General features: G+C 47.2%; 2 pseudogenes; both read right to left on the bottom strand.

Moving 5' to 3' along the window:
- Positions 1-3,582: 3,582 nt before the first annotated feature.
- LOC136637899 (5S ribosomal RNA) lies at positions 3,583-3,700 on the bottom strand (annotated as a pseudogene).
- A 17,098-nt stretch (positions 3,701-20,798) lies between these two features.
- Positions 20,799-20,915, bottom strand: LOC136638208 (5S ribosomal RNA; annotated as a pseudogene).
- Positions 20,916-21,725: the final 810 nt, after the last annotated feature.

Below are 21,725 nucleotides of genomic sequence, written 5' to 3'. Positions count from 1 at the left end.
CTGCACTTTGTTGACGCAATTAAATGACTTCTGTTATGCCATGTATCTAACTCACACACCCTAGGGAGCAGGTAAAAGCTGCCATAAAAAAACTCACAGCACATGTGCTTCTGCATCAAATTAAATATTTTTCTCCTTAATCCTACCACCAGCAGCTGTTAGGTACTGTGGCTTATTGCACATGGCCTAAATAATTAGGCAGCTCAAATGCCTCCGCTGAATGCTAAACAGGGCCCCTCTCTAAGGACACTGACTTATGAGCTGCTGAAAAGAGGCAAATGAATGAAGACGGAGGAGAAGAATGGTAAAAAAAATGTGATTGTAAATTCCAAATAACATGCAATCCTTTCTGACTTCCCCCCCCCCCAAAAGTGGCATAACTTTAACAAAAAAATAAAACATGGTAGTGGTATTGATCATTTACGGTAAGCATGATGGTCCAGCAGTGTGTAGCTGGAGGGGTTGCAAAGCACTGTTTGCGGGGAGCGTGCAAACAGCCCTTTCCCCTCCCCCTTCAGAGCCCCTTCCCCTCCTCAAAGCCATTCTGTATGCTTCTGTTTTGCTTCCCCCACCCGGAATGGTTCTGAAGGAAACGGGCCGCTTGCGTGCTGGGGTGAGGCTCCCTGCAAAACTTAGAGCTTTGCACCCCCTCTAGCTATGCCACTGAGTTCCAACCCCATTTTGTTTTTGCCCTGCATTTAATCCTTCCACAAGCAAGGAAGACAAAGGCATTCAGTCATGTTTGGCAGTGATGCTGCTGTTCTGAAGACATCCCTGCCTCCCTGGAATGATCAAAACAGATTAAAAAGGACTTCTAAAACACCAATTAGCATAATTTAGTAAAAATCATCTAACTACATGTTTTATAAACCTGCCCATTAAGAAAACAAAACAGATTCTCTCCACAAGGCAGGGTGATTCATCTCTCCTCATTGTCATGGAGGCTGACTGACGGCATTATGAACGTTGGAATGGCGGTTCGTGATTACGCACACGATTTGCATAGACAAAAAGGCTCCTCGAAATGGGGGAGCTGGGCAAATTGCAGTTGTGTGTGGCAACCAAGGGCATTATACAAATTCTTTGGACACGTGGCTCATAGACTGTTTGCTCAACTTCAATAGCATAGCTACGGGGGTCGGTGGTGCGGTGAGTACTGCGGGTGCCACCATGCGCCACGTACATGGCCGCATCAGAGCCATTCTGGGCAACGGCCAATCAACATCACAACCATGCTGCATGTTGCCATCACTGCCCAGAATGGCTCCATGGGTGAGTGGGAGGGGCCACTTACACAGCATGTTGTGGAATCTGCAATACTGACTGTGCCACCCCCCCCGTAACTACGCTACTGCTCAACTCCCTTCTTTGGACACCCAAGTTTGTCGTAAAATAATGCCACCCTACTGAAACTACTCCATTTCAAGGGCAACCCTCCAGGAGAGGCTACTCTTGTCCTTCATCTTGCATGACTACATTCCTAATCTCGTCTGATCTCGGAAGCTAAGCAGGGTCAGGCCTGGTTAGTACTTGGATGGGAGACCGCTGGGGAATACCAGGTGCTGTAGGCTTATACCATAGTCTTTTGAGACTGAAGGTTGCCAACCTAGCTGTGGTTTTGACTTTACAGGTTGAGTCTCCTTATTCGTGAGGGTTCCATTCCCAATACTACTCGTGTGGATGGCAAATTGCATTAAAACAAATCCATTTAAAAAACAATGTCTCTTTGCTGGGCAATTTACAAACAGCCTTGCAGACCTTTGTGATGTAAGACAGAGTCTTTAGGCAGACAATCCATCAATCGGTCTCTCTCCAGGCACTCTGAAGGGCTTCACTCTGAGCCAGTGACCCCTCCCTTCAATGCAAAGTGATTATCATTCTTTCGCATGCTCAGGGGGAAGGGAGGGGTTGCTTGCCTTCCAGTGAAGCTGTTTTAATTGCCTGGAGAGAGAATGATGGATGGATGGTCAGTCGGCTGCCCTCTCTCGCATTAACGAGGCTCTTGTTAAATGACCTTTATCCTCTAATTTATAGGGCCTGTCTCATTGCATTGAGATAAAACCATGGGTGAAAAGTTTGTGGATAATTAGGTCATACCTGTATCTGCCTCAAATTTCTTACATCTTAGTTTTCTTGTATTAAGGGCCACTTTAATTGCCTTTCCTGGTGGAAAGGCAGGGTAGAAATTCTTCAAAGAAATAAATATCTCAAGCTCATACAGACAATGCCACATGGGCCCCAGCCCTCCCTATAACTCTGGCACAACCCTTTCGAATTCTACCCCCCAATGCCCATGAAGATCCTTAACACAGCCTGTCATCCATGGATGAGGTTATCTAAGATAGTAACACCCAAAAGAGATTGGCAAGTTCCTAAAAGGGTTTTGCAGAAGTTCAGGATAACTAGATAGGAAAACGGACAGTGATTGCTCCGTGTTATGATCGCTGAGGTAGAAACCCAAATTGCCAAGACCTGAACTCTTGTCTTCAGAAAAGAGCTTTGGGGAAACATTATATTCTAGCAGTCAAACAGGCAAGCAGAATACGTTGATCTATTTAGGAAAGGGATAAATAAAACAGCATTGAAAACTTTGTCTTGTGGTTATGGAATCTCTAGTGCCGCCACACTTTAAATCATGGCTGCACAACAGCTAAATAGAGATCATTAACCACATATGTCTCTTTAGCAACTCTATAAACCTCTTGCTTTTGCTGCCTGTCTGGTCTGCAAAAACTGGGGTGTTGTCAGCCACAGATAACTGAATGTGGGTTACAGGGCTGCTTTAATTACATTGGATTTGGAAGAAAGAGGCCGAGAAGGGTAGCATAAGTCAGGTGGGTGGAATGGGTTTATGTACAAGCACAAACCCCACAGATCAAACTTGGTGGGAGGGGACAGGATCGGTAGCAGCCATGTATACCATATCCTATATCACTCCCCCGGCCAGATCTGCCGACAGTGGACTTGCACCAGTGATTTAGTAGGCACAGTTCTGAGTAGACTTATTGCCACAGCTGGGGCTTTCCTTGGAGCAAGGAGACAAATGTCCCTTTACCTCAAGGAGATCTCTGGACTGCAAAATCCCTCTGTGGAGATTGAAAATCCCTTGATGTATGTAGCCTAGTGGTTCTGAAACAGGTGGGTCATGACCCACCAGCCAGAGAAGCACTTGTCCTTGCTTCTTTAAGTGGGGGAAGCATCAACGCAACCCCCCCAGATCAAAAAAACAGGAAGTGGCTTTCAAGTGCATTTTTGTTGCACATCCTGCCAAAACTGCAGCATGGCTGATCAGAACAAATTTAAAACGAGATCCCCGAGGTCTCTACAGGTGCATTTTTGTACTACTGCAGAGACTTGGGGAGCCCTGCAGAGGTGTCTGCAGGGATCCCCACACAACCTGGAGGCTGGCATGCCCTCAGGTAAGTGAAGACCCCTCCTCTCCCCCCGGCAACTACGTGATCCTGGGGACTGTGTTGCTGCCATGGCCCTTCCTCTTGCACACACTTACAGTGTTCCCAACTCCCTTGCTAGAGTTTGCGAAGCACTGGTTGGCAACCTTCAGTCTCGAAAGACTATGGTGTAAGCCTACAGCACCTGATATTCCAAGGCGGTCTCCCATCCAAGTACTAACCAGGCCTGACCCTGCTTAGCTTCAGAGATCAGACAAGATCGGGCATGTGCAGGGTCACATAGCCTAAGCTGCCTTGTTAGTGTTGTGACCTGTCAAATATTGGGTCACAACCTACAGACTCCCCCGGACCCACAGTTTTGGGAACCGCTGGTTGAAGTGATTGGAATGGCAAGACAGTCCATGGCTCTGGTTTCAGAGTTGCAGCGCTCTGCAACAATTTGCTAAAACCGTTTGGCACAGAGCATAACGACGGTTTTGCTTCCTGGAATTTAGCCATTAGTTCACCGAGAATTATTACTTTTATTTCTTAGATCTGCAGAAACCAATATGACTTTATTACAGGGTGCCCTAGAAGAATGAACATGCTGTCTTAAAAATCCCAGCGTTGCACAAAGTTGAATTTCCTTTTGTCCTTTTTTTTTTGCATGGATATTCACATTTCTACATATCCAACTGTGGTTTTCCAAAAATATGATGCTGTAAACAATTTTTCCCTGATTTGATATCTCGGATCAATGAGTACACACCTGTTAACCAGTCAACCACCTTGCTAGCTAATTTCCAGGATATTTTTGTTTCCAAAAATGCAAGGCAGTAAGCCAAAGCCCGAGCAGACAAGTAAATATCCCTTCCCTCTGGCACATACAGCATAATGGGAATCATAGTTAATGATCTGAATCCGAACCCAAACCTTGTTTTATGGAATGCTCACTCATTGTTAAGCAAAGCCGTTTGAGCATAAGCGCAAACTATTGATTTCGAAATTGATTTTTTTTAATAACTGAAGCACGGTTCACAAATCACAGTGCTGGCATTCGTACGGAAATCTCATCTGTGCTTTTGTTATCGCTTGGCTCAAATTGTAGAGTCCAGATTTCGAAACAATGTATTTTGTCGTGGCTCCGGTGGGTTCTGAACTCTGTCCTTTGTATTCATGGACCAAGCAGAATTAATTGATTGATATGGAGAAAAGAATGTGAACATGGGAAATGATCTTTAAAAAAAAAGAAAAGAAGTGTATTCCACTGCTACTTTTGAATGTATGACAATTTATATTTCAAGCCTTTCCTTGTAATTATTGTAATTATCATTAATCATCAACTTCCACATGAAATGGAAATACAGAACACTGAAAAGGTCACAGGGATGGAGGACGCAAGCGTCTTTCAACGATGATATGCGGCATTAACATTCAGCTGCTTCTCTTGGATGTGACAAAGATGGGTAATGAAAACAGCAAATGGTGCAACATTATTCTGCCGTTGTGAAAAGGAATTGTGCGAGGCAAAAAAAAAAATCAAAGCGCCAGCAAGGATATAACTCCAGAAGAGGCTACTGTCTTCTTCGAGCCCCAGTCTGTGAAAGTGTCATGTACTCGTCTCTGAACAGTCACTGATGTGAATAAATTCCAACTCTGGGTGAGGGCACCAGGATGCAGGTCTCTTGTTATCTGGTGTGCTCCCTGGGGCATTTGGTGGGCCACTGTGAGATACAGGAAGCTGGACTAGATGGGCCTATGGCCTGATCCAGTGGGGCTGTTCTTATGTTCTTAACTACAATTCCCAGGAGGCCTTGCAGGTCTCTTGTTATCTGGTGTGCTCCCTGGGGCATTTGGTGGGCCGTTGTGAGATACAGGAAGCTGGACTAGATGGGCCTATGGCCTGATCCAGTGGGGCTGTTCTTATGTTCTTATGTACCTGGAAACAAGGTACTTGGAATCTGAAAATCCTGAGGATGCCATGCTTGGAAACAAACTTGTGTTCAGTACCAATGACAAAGGACAGAAGAGGAGACCAATTAGAGAGTCTGAGTGGAATTTGAACAAGGCAGTGGATGCTGGCAGTCTTGCAGGCCACCAAAACATGAGCTGAACTTGTGCCTGCTGCCCAAGTCAGCTTGAGAAATTTGCAGCCCAAGCTGTGGCTCAGAGATTGCTCAGAGAAGTTTGGAGTCAAGCCTGCCACTTCACGCTCAAGAGAAGACAGCTGTTCCACAAGCCCAAACAGGGGAGCTGTGCACTCGCTGTGATGAATCACACCTTCCCGGAGCCTGCCCAGCATGGCATCTGAAGCAAAGTGTCACAGATGTGGAAACATGAATCACGACTCTTCTGTGTGCAGGGCAGGTGCCATGAAGAGAGGCCAAGCTTGATTGTAATCAGCTGGTCTTTCTGGATGCAAGTCCATCCAAGGAGGCCAGTTCATGCTGCCAGGACATGGTACTCCGCTCTAATAAATACGGCGCATGCATGTAAGAGTCAAACTGTATAGTGGAGCTGAAGCAAATATTCCCCCCATGAAGCAAATTCTCCACATTTTGAATAAGGTACCAGGCCCTACATAGATAGTACAGTCCAATGCAATCAGATCCCAGTATCTGTGGATCTGGCATTTGCACATTTGACTTACTGTGGATGCCATTATGGGGTGAAGTTGGGAGGTGTAAGGAACCTCCACAAGACCTGTAAATGGGTCCTTCAGAACTAAATATAGCCATGAAGGCTCGGAATTGGTGCAGTTTTTAACCAAGAAATGATAGAGTTTCAATTTTTGCACTTTTTTTTTGTTTTAAAGTCATTTAAATTGGGATCCAGGTATCCATGGATTCTGGTGTCTGTGGGGGGTTCTGGAATGGAACCCCCGTTCATACCAGGTTCTGACCTGTATTCAATTGTTTGCATGTGGTGGTTTCAGAATATAGATTACATAGGGGAACTCACCCTTTGTTTGACAACAACCAAACAGAAGACCAATTTCTGCTTTTTCATTAAATGGAGCATTCAACTGCTGGGGGGAGGGGAGAGCCTCTGAGTACTTATTTTTATATTTAGATTTGAGCTCTCAGACACCAAAAGATTGTCAGGTTAAGCTGTATGAAGAATCGTCTGAACTATGAACTTGAATACACCTGAAGAGAGTGACAGAGAAGGCTCAAACCCAGAATATAGAATTGAACCCAGATAAGATCCAGATCTTGGTCAGCAAGGCTAGATACATGAGCCACATACTCTCACCAGAAGAAGTGAACATTGCCTGAGAGCTAAGTAAAACCAAGGGAAAACCGAGTTCAGCCCCCTGAACTTCTCCTTGGTCATAGCTGTGGATGGGTTTAACCAATGGAAAGCATGACATCACACACCCATAGGGATGTTCTATTATGGTGAGCAGTTCCCATTGGCTAAGATTATACATGCATTCTATTACAGTGGTGCTCAAAGTGGTGGGTCGCAACCCACCATAGGAGCAAAAAACAGGTCATTTCCCCTTAAGGGGAGCAACGCAGTAATGGGTGCCCTGACGGCACTGCAGCAGTCATGGTGCCGTGGGCACCCAAAGGCTTGTCAGCGTGCCTGAGGGGGTCTGCAAGCCTTGGAGAGGTTCCAGGGGGCCCACAGCCCCCTCTGCAGGTCTCCCCCAAGCTTTGTTTTGCTCCAGTCTGAAGGTTGGAGCAACTAGCGGTAAACCGGAAGTAGGCTTCTCTAAGGCTTGTAGACTCCTTCAGGTAGGTTGGCAAGCATCTGCCTACCCAAGGTACCATGATTGCTGCGGCACCGCTGGGGCACATCCCCGCCCCCACAACCATTTACAAGCGGTTCTCGGACTCCCAGCGAGTTTAAAAAGTGCTGCTCTATTAAAAATGCCTAGTCCAGGGATGTCACTCATTTCATACGGTGAGCCAAATACCATCAATGATGCCTGCTAAGGACCAGAAGTGATGTCATAAAGCAGGAAGTGATGTCATTAAGCAGGTAATGACCAGAAGAAAGCATTTTTCTCACTTAGGAACTCATTAGTTGCAAATGATTGTAGACGAAATATGCAAATCTTGACCATATTTTCAAGGTATGGGAGAGCCAAATATCACGTAGGCCATGCTTTCAGCAGTGACACCACAGGTGTGCTCAGTGTCACCTCAGTGTCACCTGAGGGACGCCTCAGCACAGCTCAGCAGCTGAAAGCAGCTGGTTCTGCGTGTCCTGAGAGCCTGATAAAGAGATCCTGTGGGTTGCATCTGGCCCACAGGCCTTATACTGGCCTAGTCCATAGCAGTGCCCTGTATGCTGGTGCTCACCTCAATACCTGACTATCATTGTCATTTGGCAACCCAGGTTGGTGACCTCAGGGGCATACACTTGCTGTCGCCCCTGTCAAGCAGTGCACAGTGAGCGAGGTTCGCGTGGCTTACGTACTGCCACGTTATGTCCCTATGAAGGTCCCAGTGGCCTACCCATGACTCAGATAAAAACAGTATTAAAAGCGAAAGAAGAAGATGAAAAGCCTCTAAATAGAAAATAAAGCCCTGGCAATTGATATTTTACAGATGGAGGCAGACAAGAAGTATTGGAAAGAGAAAGAGAAATTAAAACAGGAGGAAGGAGCGGGACAACAAAGATATGCAGGGGAGAGGAAGGAATGTCTAAAATGCCTGGATGAGATGAGGTCAAGATGCCAAGGTGTGGGTCCAAGCGGAGAGAGAATATGGAAGGCAGCAGAACAAGGAGAAGGTGAGAGACGACTATTTGTTATATGACACTTTTGACACCTGCTGGCACACTTGTGTCATTCACAAAGAAACAGGAGCCCCGTCTTTGATCCTACACCTTTGTGAACTTGAACCGCATTGTTCAAAGACCTGCGTGGGAACTAAACTGCGCAACTGGAATGGATAATTGACTTTAAGGCATGTTGATACCATTCGGTATGTGAAAGTGAAACGCCGTAACATTTGCCGGGTGGAACTCAGGAGAGCGGCACAAAAGGCAAATGCATCATGACGAAAGCGACACCTCTCAAAATCTCAGCAGCCAGCCAGTGGCGTAGCTAGACCTTTGGAGCCATTCTGGGTGGGGGGAGCAAAATGAAGGCTTCGAAGGGGAGGGGGAGGGGCTACTTGCATGCTGCGGTGAGGCTCCCTGAAAAACGTCGTGCTTTGCACCCCCTCCAGCTATGCCACTGCAGCCGCTAGTCTTCCTTCCTGTCCAAAGAAGCTGACTTTCCCCATGAATTTACTGCAGAACGTGTGCCCTGACAACAGACAGCAAAGTCACTTTCCATGAGATAAAACATCCATATGACCTATCAGTCATCTCTTTTTTAATTGTATATGCAAGAGAGGAACAGAAATATGTTCAGTTTGGTTTGTTTACACAAACCATCTCTAAAAATAATTGTAGTGAGTTACTAATTAGTCATTACATTTAATGGGTAACTACTACTCATTTAAGCACCTAAGGCAGCTGCTGTATTTGTGACTGCCTTTACAAAGAAAACTCGGTATTTTACCAACACTTGAAGGGTCCCACAACATAATCTTGCATTTCCTCATTTCTGATTTTTTCACCAGCTGGCAAAGATTCAAGTAATCTATTTCCTCTCCATTCTGCTGTTGAGTTGTTGTTTTTTACCATTACTACCTCAACATTCAGCGGTGATTGAGCATGCTCAGAGCCCAACCCTGAGCTTACAGTGCCAGCCCAAAGCTGGCGCTGAGTGCCACAAACATGCTGTAGGGCATGCCCTTGACACTCTGCGCTGGGACGGCACTGGTGTCGGCTCAGTGCCAGTCTGTGCTGAGCCCAGCACCAGCCTGAAGCCTGTTGCACGCCGCCCAGAGCAATGGAGTAAGTTGCTTTCATTCGTTTCACTACATTTAAGAACATAAGAACAGTCGCACTGGATCAGGCCATAGGCCCATCTAGTCCAGCTTCCTATATCTCACAGCGGCCCATCAAATGCCCCAGGGAGCACACCAGATAACAAGAGACCTGCATTCTGGTGCCCGCCCTTGCATCGACATTCTGCCATAGCCCATTTCTAAAATCAGGAGGTTGCACATACACATCATGGCTTGTAACGCATAATGGATTTTTCCTCCAGAAACTTGTCCAATCCCCTTTTAAAGTTGTCCAGGCCAGATGCCATCACCACATCCCGTGGCAAGGAATTCCACAGATCAACCACACACTGAGTAAATAAATATTTTCTTTTGTCTGTTCTAACTCTCCCAACACTCAATTTGAGTGGATGTCCCCTGGTTCTGGTGTTATGTGAGAGTGTAAAGAGCATCTCTCTATCCACTTTATCCTTCCATCAGCATAGATGTGGAGAATTTAAACACAGAGGAATAGATTATTTTGGTAAAGACTACCATTCAGAATGGCTGGAACACAAAGATCTGCTATGGTGTGGCAAAGAATTGACTTCTTCCTAATACTACTACTACTACTACTACTACCACCACCACCACCACCACCATATTTCTAACCCACCTTTCTCCCCCAGAGGGAATCCAATATGCAGTTGGTCCTCCTTCAAAAGAATTCAGGATTATGATTGCCCATGGTGATATGGCAAGTCTGAGTAACAGAAGAGCACGTGAGCAAAACAAACAAACAAAAAGTTTCTGCCTTATAAGAATCAGACAGTGGGGGGAATCCCAACTACCTGTTTTTGATTGGCAGAATGACCCAAATTCCTTCCTGGGTTACTAACATGTCCTTGTGTTAGAGGCCAAAGGCTCTGAAGTCTGTAGCCTTGCTATGAATCAGACAACAGCCATGCTAATGCTTCAAGATGAACTAAGATAAAGTTCTGCTTGCCTTGTTTTGATGGGCGGGCTGAGAACTGCATGGAAGTGTCAGTGTGAATGGAGGCATGACTGGAGAAGCTCCAGCTAACAGTGGCTCACCACAGCACACTGGTGTCGCTGGGGGGGGGGGAAATGCTAAATTTTTTTAGGTTCCTGAACACCTGTGTAAACAGGCCCCTCCCTCTTACCTTCAGAACCACTTCTGGCTGCAAAGTGGAAGCGTGAATGGCTTTGCGGGCGAGGGGGAGGGGCTACTTTACGCAGGAGTTCAAACACCTGAAAAACTTAGTGCCCCTCCAGCAACGCCAGGGCCACAGCCCCTCCTCCAGGGCCAAAACTAGCCAGAATGAGACACAGAGATGAAAGAAACATAAGACCATCAAGAGATCTTGCATCCTGTCTGCAGGTCTCGTCTCAAACTGAGGTAGGATGGAGAAGTTGTGGTCAAGCAGTTGTGGTCAGTCATCAAGTTGTGATGATTAGCAGTCCACCAACTCAAAGCCACCTGGAAAATGCCAGTAAATGAGTTGACCCCGACCATCAGAGGCAGAGGCCGGGAAAGGGCCAAGAGACTGTAGATAACCAATGAGCATATGACTAATCCGTCTGTAGACCAAAACCTTCTCACGGGAAGGAAGAGGGACTTTAAAAAATCTAGCCTGAGAGGAAGAGACTTGGGAGACTCAACAACTGTCCTCTCTCTCAGGGTTACTGTCACAGCTACCAACACAATCACTGAGCCAGTTGGAAGGTGCGCTTGAAATGAGTGCGTGGAACATGGGTGGGAGAGTTAAGATTAGCCATGGTCTCTTGGCCTTCATTGCAAATCTCTGTATTCATTGCAACTTCATTCTGTTGAAATTGCTGCCAGTGGTGGTCCCAATCCAGAATCAAAAAGCCACTGGCGCCTCGGCAAGCCATCTGGTCCCTTTTTCACAAGGGCGGTCAGAATTGAATCAGAGTTTATCTAGCCCTTGAACACTTGCTTCTTCTTCTTGTGTTGTCAAATCATCTTCACATGGTTGGTCTGTGGAACTTCTTGCCACAGGATGTGGTGATGGCGTCTGGCCTGGATGCTTTTAAAAGGGGATTGGACAAGTTTCTGGAGGAAAAATCCATTACGGGTTACAAGCCATGATGTGTATGTGCAACCTCCTGATTTTAGAACTGGGCTATGTAAGATGCAAGAGAGGGCACCGGGATGCAGGTCTCCTGTTATCTGGTGTGCTCCCTGGGGCATTTGGTGGGCCGCCGTGAGATACAGGAAGCTGGACTAGATGGGCCTATGGCCTGATCCAGTGGGGCTGTTCTTATGTTCTTAAACTACAATTCCCAGGAGGCCTTGCAGGTCTCTTGTTATCTGGTGTGCTCCTTGGGGCATTTGGTGGGCCGCTGTGAGATGATGTGAAATGCTGCAAAGAGATCATCGTCACTGAGCTGCATGAAATCCTCTGTCTCTGCTGGAGAGAAGGTGAAGTACCTCAAGACATGAGGGATGCAAACATCATCACGCTGTACAAGAACAAAGGTGACAGGGGTGACTGCAACAACTACCGCGGCATCTCTCTCCTTAGTGTTGTAGGAAAGCTGTTTGCCCGAGTTGTACTAAAGAGGCTCCAGGTACTTGCAGAGAGCGTCTATCCAGAATCGCAGTGTGGATTCCGAGCCAACAGGTCCACCACTGATATGGTATTCTCCCTTAGACAACTGCAGGAGAAATGCAGGGAACAACGACAGCCACTCTTTATAGCCTTCATAGATCTCACAAAGGCTTTCGACCTGGTCAGCAGAGACGGCCTCTTCAAGATTCTCCCCAAGATTGGATGTCCACCCAGGCTCCTCAGCATCATCAGATCTTTCCACAAGGACATGAAGGGCACTGTTGTCTTTGATGGCTCCACATCAGACCCTTTTGACATCCGAAGCGGAGTGAAGCAGGGCTGTGTTCTTGCACCAACCTTGTTTGGGATTTTCTTCGCTGTCCTGCTGAAGCAGGCCTTTGGAACTGCAACAGAAGGCATCTATCTCCGGACCAGATCAGACGGAAAGCTCTTCAACCTCTCCAGACTGAGAGCAAAATCCAAAGTCCAGCTGAAATGTCTGCGTGACTTCCTCTTTGCCGACGATGCAGCTGTCACTACCCACTCTGCCAAAGATCTCCAGCAGCTCATGGATCGTTTTAGCAAGGCCTGCCAAGATTTTGGACTGACAATCAGCCTGAAGAAAACACAGGTCATGGTTCAGGATGTGGACTCACCTCCCTGCATTACAATCTCTGAGCATGAACTGGAGGTTGTCCATGACTTTGTGTACCTTGGCTCAACGATCTCCGACACTCATTCTCTCGATACTGAGCTAAACAAGCGCATCGGTAAAGCAGCTACCACGTTTTCCAGACTCACAAAGAGAGTCTGGTCCAACAAGAAGCTGACGGAACATACCAAGATCCAGGTCTACAGAGCTTGCGTCCTGAGTACACTTCTGTACTGCAGCGAGTCATGGACTCTTCGCTCACAACAGGAGAGGAAACTGAGCGCTTTCCACATGCGCTGCCTCCGACGCATCCTCGGCATCACCTGGCAGGACAAAGTTCCAAACAACACAGTCCTGGAACGTGCTGGAATCCCTAGCATGTATTCACTGCTGAAACAGAGACGCCTGCGTTGGCTTGGTCATGTCGTGAGAATGGATGATGGCCGGATCCCAAAGGATCTCCTCTATGGAGAACTCGTGCAAGGAAAGCGCCCTACAGGTAGACCACAGCTGCGATACAAGGACATCTGCAAGAGGGATCTGAAGGCCTTAGGGATGGACCTCAACAAGTGGGAAACCCTGGCCTCTGAGCGGCCCGCTTGGAGGCAGGCTGTGCAGCATGGCCTTTCCCAGTTTGAAGAGACACTTTGCCAACAGTCTGAGGCTAAGAGGCAAAGAAGGAAGGCCCATAGCCAGGGAGACAGACCAGGGACAGACTGCACTTGCTCCCGGTGTGGAAGGGATTGTCACTCCCGGATTGGCCTTTTTAGCCACACTAGACGCTGTGCCAGAACCACCTTTCAGAGCGCGATACCATAGTCTTTCGAGACTGAAGGTTGCCAATACCTAATGTGAGATACAGGAAGCTGTACTAGATGGGCCTTTGGCCTGATCCAGTGGGGCTGTTCTTATGTTCTTAACTACAATTCCCAGGAAGCCTTGCAGGTCTCTTGTTATCTGGTGTGCTCCCTGGGGCATTTGGTGGGCCGCTGTGAGATACAGGAAGCTGGACTAGATGGGCCTATGGCCTGATCCAGTGGGGCTGTTCTTATGTTCTTAACTACAATTCCCAGGAAGCCTTGCAGGTCTCTTGTTATCTGGTGTGCTCCCTGGGGCATTTAGTGGGCCGCCGTGAGATACTGGAAGCTGGACTAGATGGGCCTATGGCCTGATCCAGTGGGGCTGTTCTTATGTTCTTAACTACAATTCCCAGGAAGCCTTGCAGGTCTCTTGTTGTCTTGTGTGCTCCCTGGGGCATTTGGTGGGCCGCTGTGAGATACAGGAAGCTGGACTAGATGGGCCTATGGCCTGATCCAGTGGGGCTGTTCTTATGTTCTTAACTACAATTCCCAGGAAGCCTTGCAGGTCTCTTGTTATCTGGTGTGCTCCCTGGGGCATTTAGTGAGCCGCCGTGAGATACTGGAAGCTGGACTAGATGGGCCTATGGCCTGATCCAGTGGGGCTGTTCTTATGTTCTTAACTACAATTCCCAGGAAGCCTTGCAGGTCTCTTGTTGTCTTGTGTGCTCCCTGGGGCATTTGGTGGGCCGCTGTGAGATACAGGAAGCTGGACTAGATGGGCCTATGGCCTGATCCAGTGGCGCTGTTCTTATGTTCTTATGTTCACAAGCCTCTTGTGGATTTATATGGGGACCGATAGCCGTGGACATAGAATTTGGAAATGTGTCTAGACAAGAAAGAGAGAAAATGCGAAAAAGTAATTAACTATTTGAATTGAGAAGTAATTCCAAACATTAGGAGTTTATCTACAGAACAAGAATGGAATCTATAAAGTAAGTATCAGGCACTAAATTTTAGGAGGGGTCTGATTTTGTTTCGTGAGAAAAGGACGATGACTCGATTTGCCCGTCTCTTGGTTGTAGAGGCAGAAACTGTGACACCTGGATTCCTTAGGCTGTATGAAGATCCAATGAGAGGGTCCAAATTAATATGTGGTACCTCCCTGCAAAGGTCCTGAGGAACACTCACTAGTGCAGTGGTTCCCAAACCTTTCCAGCACCAGGACCCAGTTTTTAAAATGACACTGTCTCAGGACCCACCTAGCTTTATGAGGCTAAAAAAAAGTTTCACTTAACCACCCACTCAAGCCTCTGTTTTTATCCTTTTTACTATGGTGGGGAGAACACCATTTGTTGAGCTCCACATTGATCAGATCATGACCATTCTGGTGACTCAGTTTCACTTTCCATAGGGCTCAATGCATTTTCCTTGCCAGCTTGGGGGTGGGGTGGGGTGGGGACTTCCTTCTCAAGTGTCTTTGGGGCCTGTGCTCATCAGATTGGGACCATTCTGGTGGCCTTGGATTCTCCCAGCCAGCCCTTCAGAATGGACTGAGGCACATTTGTCTATTCATGGGTAAAACATCCATGTGCAGCTCAGTTCACTTTCCATAGGGATCAATGCATTTTCCTCATTAGCTATCACCATGAAACAGCTTCAGTTTCATGACCCACCAACGATCAGGTCCCGACCCATAGTTTGGGAAGCTCTGCACTAGTGGATAAAGCCGATGAGGGTTCTGGACCCACTTCCTTCTCTTCTTTTGTCCCTTTTTGGCCAGTCATGCTAAAGTTGAGTCTCTTGCTGGTTAGGGCCAGTAAACCAGTCTGGCCTCAAACCAGGCTTGCATGGCTTCTGGACTGCTCAGTGAGTGAGCCACCAGCACTCGGCTTTGCCTTAACATCTGATCTTACCCACAATGCAGTTAGTCAACAGATCAAACGACCCTCTTTAGTTTGATTCTATTATAGGCATAGGCCGCTTAACAACCGTTTGCTTAACGATTGACTGCATATATGATGGTGGTCAAACCACAATAAAGATGTTATTAATAAGGCAATCGTGTCTCCCATAGCCTGCAGCAGAGTGTCTGTTTACACAACAGAGAGGCTCTTAATGCAAAGAAGAGGCAATCTACCTCCAGTACTGTGCAGCCAGCTAGTGTCTGGCAGGGAGTGTCTGTTTACACAACAAAGGTAATAGATTGGACTGAATGTTCACTTAATGACATAATCACATAACAATGGTGATTGGGGAATGTATCCCCATCCTCAAGTGGCACACACCTGTATTCTAATGTTCCTACTTAGACTACAACAAACCACACTTTGCTCTGTGTGGGGGACTCACAGCCTTAAATTCATACTCATTTTTCTGTTGACTGGTTATTTTGCTTCTTGCACCACTGATCATGAAATGGACCTTCTAAGATAGATCGTGGTTCTGGTTTCAACCTTCCTTCTGAAAAAGTCCATATCTGCTGCCCACGGTTTTGGAGAAGATGAGCAAGGCCCATGCAGTGATATTTCTGAAGCCACTGAGTTTAAGTTTCCATCTTATACTGGAGTTTTAGGTGAAATTACTTGCTGTGAACTTAGGTCTTTGTGCCTCCATATTTCGTGTGTCCTTCTCATTTAAATTCTCAAGTAGTTTGAAACAACTGCTGTTACTTTGACCTATAATGACATTTCAAAGGCTGAACAATAATTAGTGAAATAAAAGCCTCATAATTACTTTCTAACACCCACCCACAGATAATCTTTTTTTTTTTTTTTTTCCTGTCCAGACAGAGCACTTCATGGTTTTTAATGGCTGAGCAGGAAAATAAAATGCACCAACAGACGTTTCTTAACTGCATAACATGATCAGAATGGTACCAGACAGAAGGAGCACCTCGCTGGATGGATTAGTGCTAATGTATTTCATACACCTTGAAATTTGAGTCCTAAGAATTGTAAAACAAAGAAACAAGCAAAAAATAAATAAATCCAACAATGACTTTTTGCAGATCCTTACAGAGTGTGATCACGTGTATAACATTTTGGATGAATGTCAAGTAAAGTAAAACTAACATAGAAACTTCCATTTTCAGTGAGATCAGTGCTTTTAGCAGGAAGAAAAGAAACTGAGTTGCTGAAAAGAGAGTACGTGCAGTCGAGAAACTGCTATTGTCTTATTGCCAACTTTTCTTTCAAAGGTGGCATCAGAGGCCAGCCAGGCTGGGTAAGGACTGAGAGCACACCCCCATTAGAAGGCCGACCTGGCCAGGCCACCCCTTGAAGCATCAGTACTAGTGGCAGTGACAGCACCAAATGTGCCACCAGGGGATGGATGAGGTGTGCCTGTGTGTGTGAGAATGAGCATGTGTGTGCTATGGGAGTCCAGTGCAGGTCTCTGCCCCATGTCCTCCCGCCCCAGCAATCTTGGACAAATGTTGACCCATCATCCCATCTTGTCTATTGGGCCAGCTTCCTCCTGTGTCCTTGGGGTGATAAAGCAGCATCTCTGTTGCTTGGAAATCATTTGTATGTTAAAGGAATCCAACAGCCCAATCCCATGCAAGCACTGTTCTTCAACACATGCTGTTGCAAGAGCGCAATCAAGCACTTTGCAACAGCACAGAGAGCTGGTGCGCCAGCAGGAAGGCAGGAGCCTTCCCACACATGCCATCAGCCATCAGGATGCCCACTGGACCAGGTCAGTCTAGCCCAGGGGTGAGCGGAGGGTGAAGGAGGTAAAGTTGATCGAGGTATATGTCAATCTTATTTGCAAGTGGCAAAGTTTGCAAGTGGCAAAGTCAAGGGGGTAGATACCCTGCAAATGCCTGATCTTGTCTGATCTCAGAAGCTAAGCAGCATCAGGCCTGGTTAATATTGGGATGGGAGACCGCCTGGGAATACCAGGTGCTGTAGGCTGATACCATAGTCTTTCGAGACTGAAGGTTGCCAACCATCTTGGAGATCCTTTAAATGATGGACTTTCCCCTATAACCCTGCCAGTTCCTGGGAAGCAACAATGGGAGAAGGCTTTCTGCCTACAGACCTGCTGGTGGACTTCCCCAAACCATCAGCTTGGCCACTGAAGCTGCTGGACTAGACACAACTTGAGCTGACTCAGCATGGTGCAGGATTCTTAAGATCTGGGCTCACCTGTTCCTAGAAGGGCAACTGTAGATCATTCAAGTGAGTTATGGATTGGGCCTGTTCCAGAGATGACCCAGCTGGAGCTGCCACCTGATTTCGCCACTGCTGGTGCTGTAACCCCTGCAGGAAAAGAATAGCCAATTGCCTCATTCTTTCCCATAAACTCTTTTCAACAAGACAGAAAGTGCAGGGCATGCTGGGGACTCCCAGAGTGTCCCACATACTCTGTTTTACTTACAGGGACCGTAAGGAAGGAGCGGGGTATGTGGTTGCTTCCCCCTAATCTCACTCCTTCCTTGAAGGATTCTTGTAAGTTTACCGTATTTTTCGCTCCATAAGACGCACTTTCCCCCCCCCAAAAGTGGGGGGGAAAGTGTGTGCATCTTATGGAGCAAATATTGCAACGCTGCAGGCGTTTTCAGGGGCAAGAGAGCCGGGGCGGGACCTCAATCTCGGCGATCTCCCACAGGGTGATGCCCTGCTCCCGGCTCTGCTGCTTCGCCATCGGGGGGGGGGGGGGGAGGCACCTGGCGGAGAACAAAGGGGGCAAGGTCCGCACCGGGGGCAAGGTGTTCATTTGCACAGGCGCCACAGGGGGAGGGCAGGCTTACTTTAAAAGTAAGTTTTCCTCCTCTAAAAACTAGGTGCGTCTTATGGTCAGGTGCGTCTTATGGAGTGAAAAATACGGTAAATGGACCCTACAGGGAAGAAGGAAAGCAAGTGAAATGGAACCCCATTGTGCACACATCCCTACCCTCCACTCCTTCCTCATGCTGTCCCTTCAAGTTTAAAGGAATGGCATGAGGAAGGAGTGAGGTGAGTGGGAAGGAATCCAGTTTCCCCTCGTTTCGAGTGGAAAGAAAACCAACGTGGCTTTGTCTGCAGCACGTTGGAGGGAGGTGGTGGCAAATTCACAGTGAAGGGCACCCCAACTCTGTGGTTCCCCTTGCCATCCACCAGTAGATCTAAGCCACATCATTTGAATGGTGGATGGGCTGTCCTTGGCCAACCCCTTTGGCAGGTAAGAAAAATACATATCCTCTTTGGTGCTTAGACCTGTAAGACCTACAGCTCCATGGAGCAAATAGTGGGATGCTGGGGTTGTGAGTTCAAATCAGAACTTGAGAAAGTTAGAACGGGCACATGAAAACTGTACAGGGGAGTACACCTTTGTTGCAATATGCAAAGCAGCCCTCAGGGTGTCTCCAAAGTCAACACTTTCCCTGCGTCTAGTTAGAGGGTGAATGGAAGGAACAAACCAGTATTAGTGAGAAAAAGGTACGGTCTGTATAAAGTTCCTCACATCTACTAGGTAGAGAAGGCCAGTGGTGTAGCTAGAGGGGGTGCAAAGCACTAGGTTTTGCAGGCGCCTGAACAGACCATGCAAATGGCCCCACCACCTCCCCATCAGAGCCATTCCAGGCAGGGGGAGCAAAATGGAAGCATACGCCCCCACTTACCCTCTGCCCGCCCATGTGCCCACTGCCCTCCCCCACCCCAAAACGCCTCCCTCCCACCCTCCCCATGCCCCTGCAAGACCCCACCACTCCGGCTGTAGGCCCCCAGCCAAGTAGGTCCCACATCGGCCTTCGGAGGACAGTGCGTGTCTGTGCGCCAGCCTCCCTCCTCGAGCAGTGGTGCAAAAGTGCTTTACAGCACTTTACAGCACTTTTGTAACACTGGTGGGCTGGCGCAAAGGACTTGCTCTGGCCCATTATCTTGTTTGGATTGCGCCGTGAGCATGTTTCAAGAAGAGTTGTCACATCTGCGATCTCAAACTTTGAAATTCACTTTGTCTGTAGTTCCTTATGCCCAGTGGCGTAGCTAAGGGGGTGCAGGGGGTAGCAGTTGCACCGGGCATCAAGCTTTAGGGGGGCAACAAACTGAGCTTGACAGTAGTGACCAAAATTGTGAAAATCTTGGTATGTATGAATAACACCATCATGTTATATATCATTGGAAAGCTAATTTAATGCTGAATGCAATGAAGCAAACTGCATTGGAATATCTGTATTCTATCAAAAGTTATGGCCAATTAACCAGAAAATGAAAACACCACTGCCTTATGGAACAAGAAGTGGATTTTCTTAACTCAAAACCGACCTATGAGACTGATTGTTCTGAGAGCCAGTGACATGTTATAATGTTATGGACATGTTGCAATAACATGTTATCATGATACAGCATGAAACCAATAAGGTATTAATATGAGTCAACTCACATTTCCATGTATCTTAATACAGTTACCCCTACTCACTGGGTAAAAAGGCACCTTTTCAAGTGGTGTCCCTCATGCTAAATATAGCCATCCCTTTTCACCCCTCTTCACCGCAGCACAGTGTTTCAAACCAATAAGGTGCACACTTTGTATTTATTTACTTAATTAAATTTGATTTTGTCTGGGGAGGCTACAAATCTTCTTTGACCCCAGGTAGCACATAGATGCCTTAGTTATGCCACTGCTTGCGCCACTCCCAACGCAACCACCTAAAGATATCGCGTGCAAGAAGATCTTTTTATCGTTATCAGGTGCTCCAGAGAAGTGATGGGAAAAGACAAATAAACTCACTTTTTGACATAATGCTTCGGATTTGATGAGCGCAAAAGATACTGAAACCAGACTGTATCCTCCCCACGAAACAGTTGCCTTAGTCTACTCTCCCCCTTTAGGTTTGTGCCAAGATAACTATCCCCAAATTAAAATATCATATAATGCATGCCATATTAATCTTGCCTTTTGAAATATATGCTTAATAGCAGCCGCCCCTGAAGGCATTATTATGATCCATTGATATGGTATCAATGGATATGATTTTTATGATCCATTGATATGATAACCCTACAGATTATTTTTGGATCCTGTTGAATTTTCTGATATTTCCAGAGCCCCATTGTCTTCCCTGACTTACCAATATCTCATAGCCCTTCCATTTCTCTCAGCTTGACAAGTGACCCGAACATCCATTTGGGAAGCATCACCCTCCGTCTTTTTTTTTTTTTTAATTAAAAGGCAAAACTCCAGATACAGGGTTTGCTTTCATCATGGTTGGCAACCTTCAGTCTCGAAAGACTATGGTATAAGCCTACAGCACCCGGTATTCCCAGGCGGTATCCCATCCAAGTACTAACCAGGCTTGACCCTGCTTAGCTTCCAAGATCAGACAAGATCGGGAGATAGTGTTCAGTATAGGGAGATGGTTGGCAACCTTCAGTCTCGAAAGACTATGGTAGAAGCCTACAGCACCCGGTATTCCCAGGCGGTCTCCCATCCAAGTACTAACCAGGCCTGACCCTGCTTAGCTTCTGAGATCAGACAAGATCGGGAGATAGTGTTCAGTATAGGGAGATGGTTGGCAACCTTCAGTCTCGAAAGACTATGGTAGAAGCCTACAGCACCCGGTATTCCCAGGCGGTCTCCCATCCAAGTACTAACCAGGCCTGACCCTGCTTAGCTTCTGAGATCAGACGAGATCGGGCATGTGCAGGGTAACAGTTGCTGTCATAAAGCAGGGAAGTTGAGACCCAGTGGCATAGCTAGAGAGGGTGCAAAACCCTAAGTTTTGCAGGTGCCTGAATGCGCTGTGCAAGGGGCCCCTCCCCCTCCCCTTCAGAGCCATTCTGCGAGGTGGCATTCGCCTCCGTTTTGCTCCCATTGCTCAGAATGGCTCCAAAGGGGAGGGGGAGGGGCCCCTTGCACAGCGCATTCAGGCACCTGCAAAACTTAGTGCTTTGCACCCCCTCTAACTATGCCACTGCAGAGACCAGCTATTCCATCAATAGATCATGCTTTGCTTGCCCAGTCATTCACCTGCCATGCACATAGGGTGATAGCCCTCCATTTGGGACAATAACAAAACCGATGCATAGGAGAAGGCAGAAAATTGGAGCGTGTGCTCCTAAGCTTCCTTTCATTTGCACGAAAGCAATCTGTGCAACATAACCCCTGGGTGAGAGTAACAGCTTCTCCATATGTATACTGTGCATACGTTTCTGCAGTTGATGTTTTGTGTTTATTTCGTGACAGTTTCTCTTCATGTAGTGCTAGCCCTACGCAACACCTTTTTGCCGGTGAGCAGCTCCGAACTGCAGCTAAATCCTGCAAACCCAGACCGACTTGCAATACTGGAACCAGCATACGGGGCCCAAGCCCTGTACCTGAAACCCCCACCCACCCGCAATGGCTCGTTTAGTGCTACCTCTGCTCCAGAATGGAGGATTCAGGGGTTGATCTGGCCATGCAACCCCTCTGATGTAAGCAGATCCTCAGCCGATTCTCAACCTGGCTGACTCCTGCTGCCATATCACTCTCGC

Source organism: Tiliqua scincoides, chromosome 1 (assembly GCF_035046505.1).
Source record: "Tiliqua scincoides isolate rTilSci1 chromosome 1, rTilSci1.hap2, whole genome shotgun sequence".
NCBI lineage: Eukaryota > Metazoa > Chordata > Lepidosauria > Squamata > Scincidae > Tiliqua > Tiliqua scincoides.
Note: the sequence above shows the minus strand (reverse complement) of the source record. Positions and strands in the feature narration are given on the sequence as shown.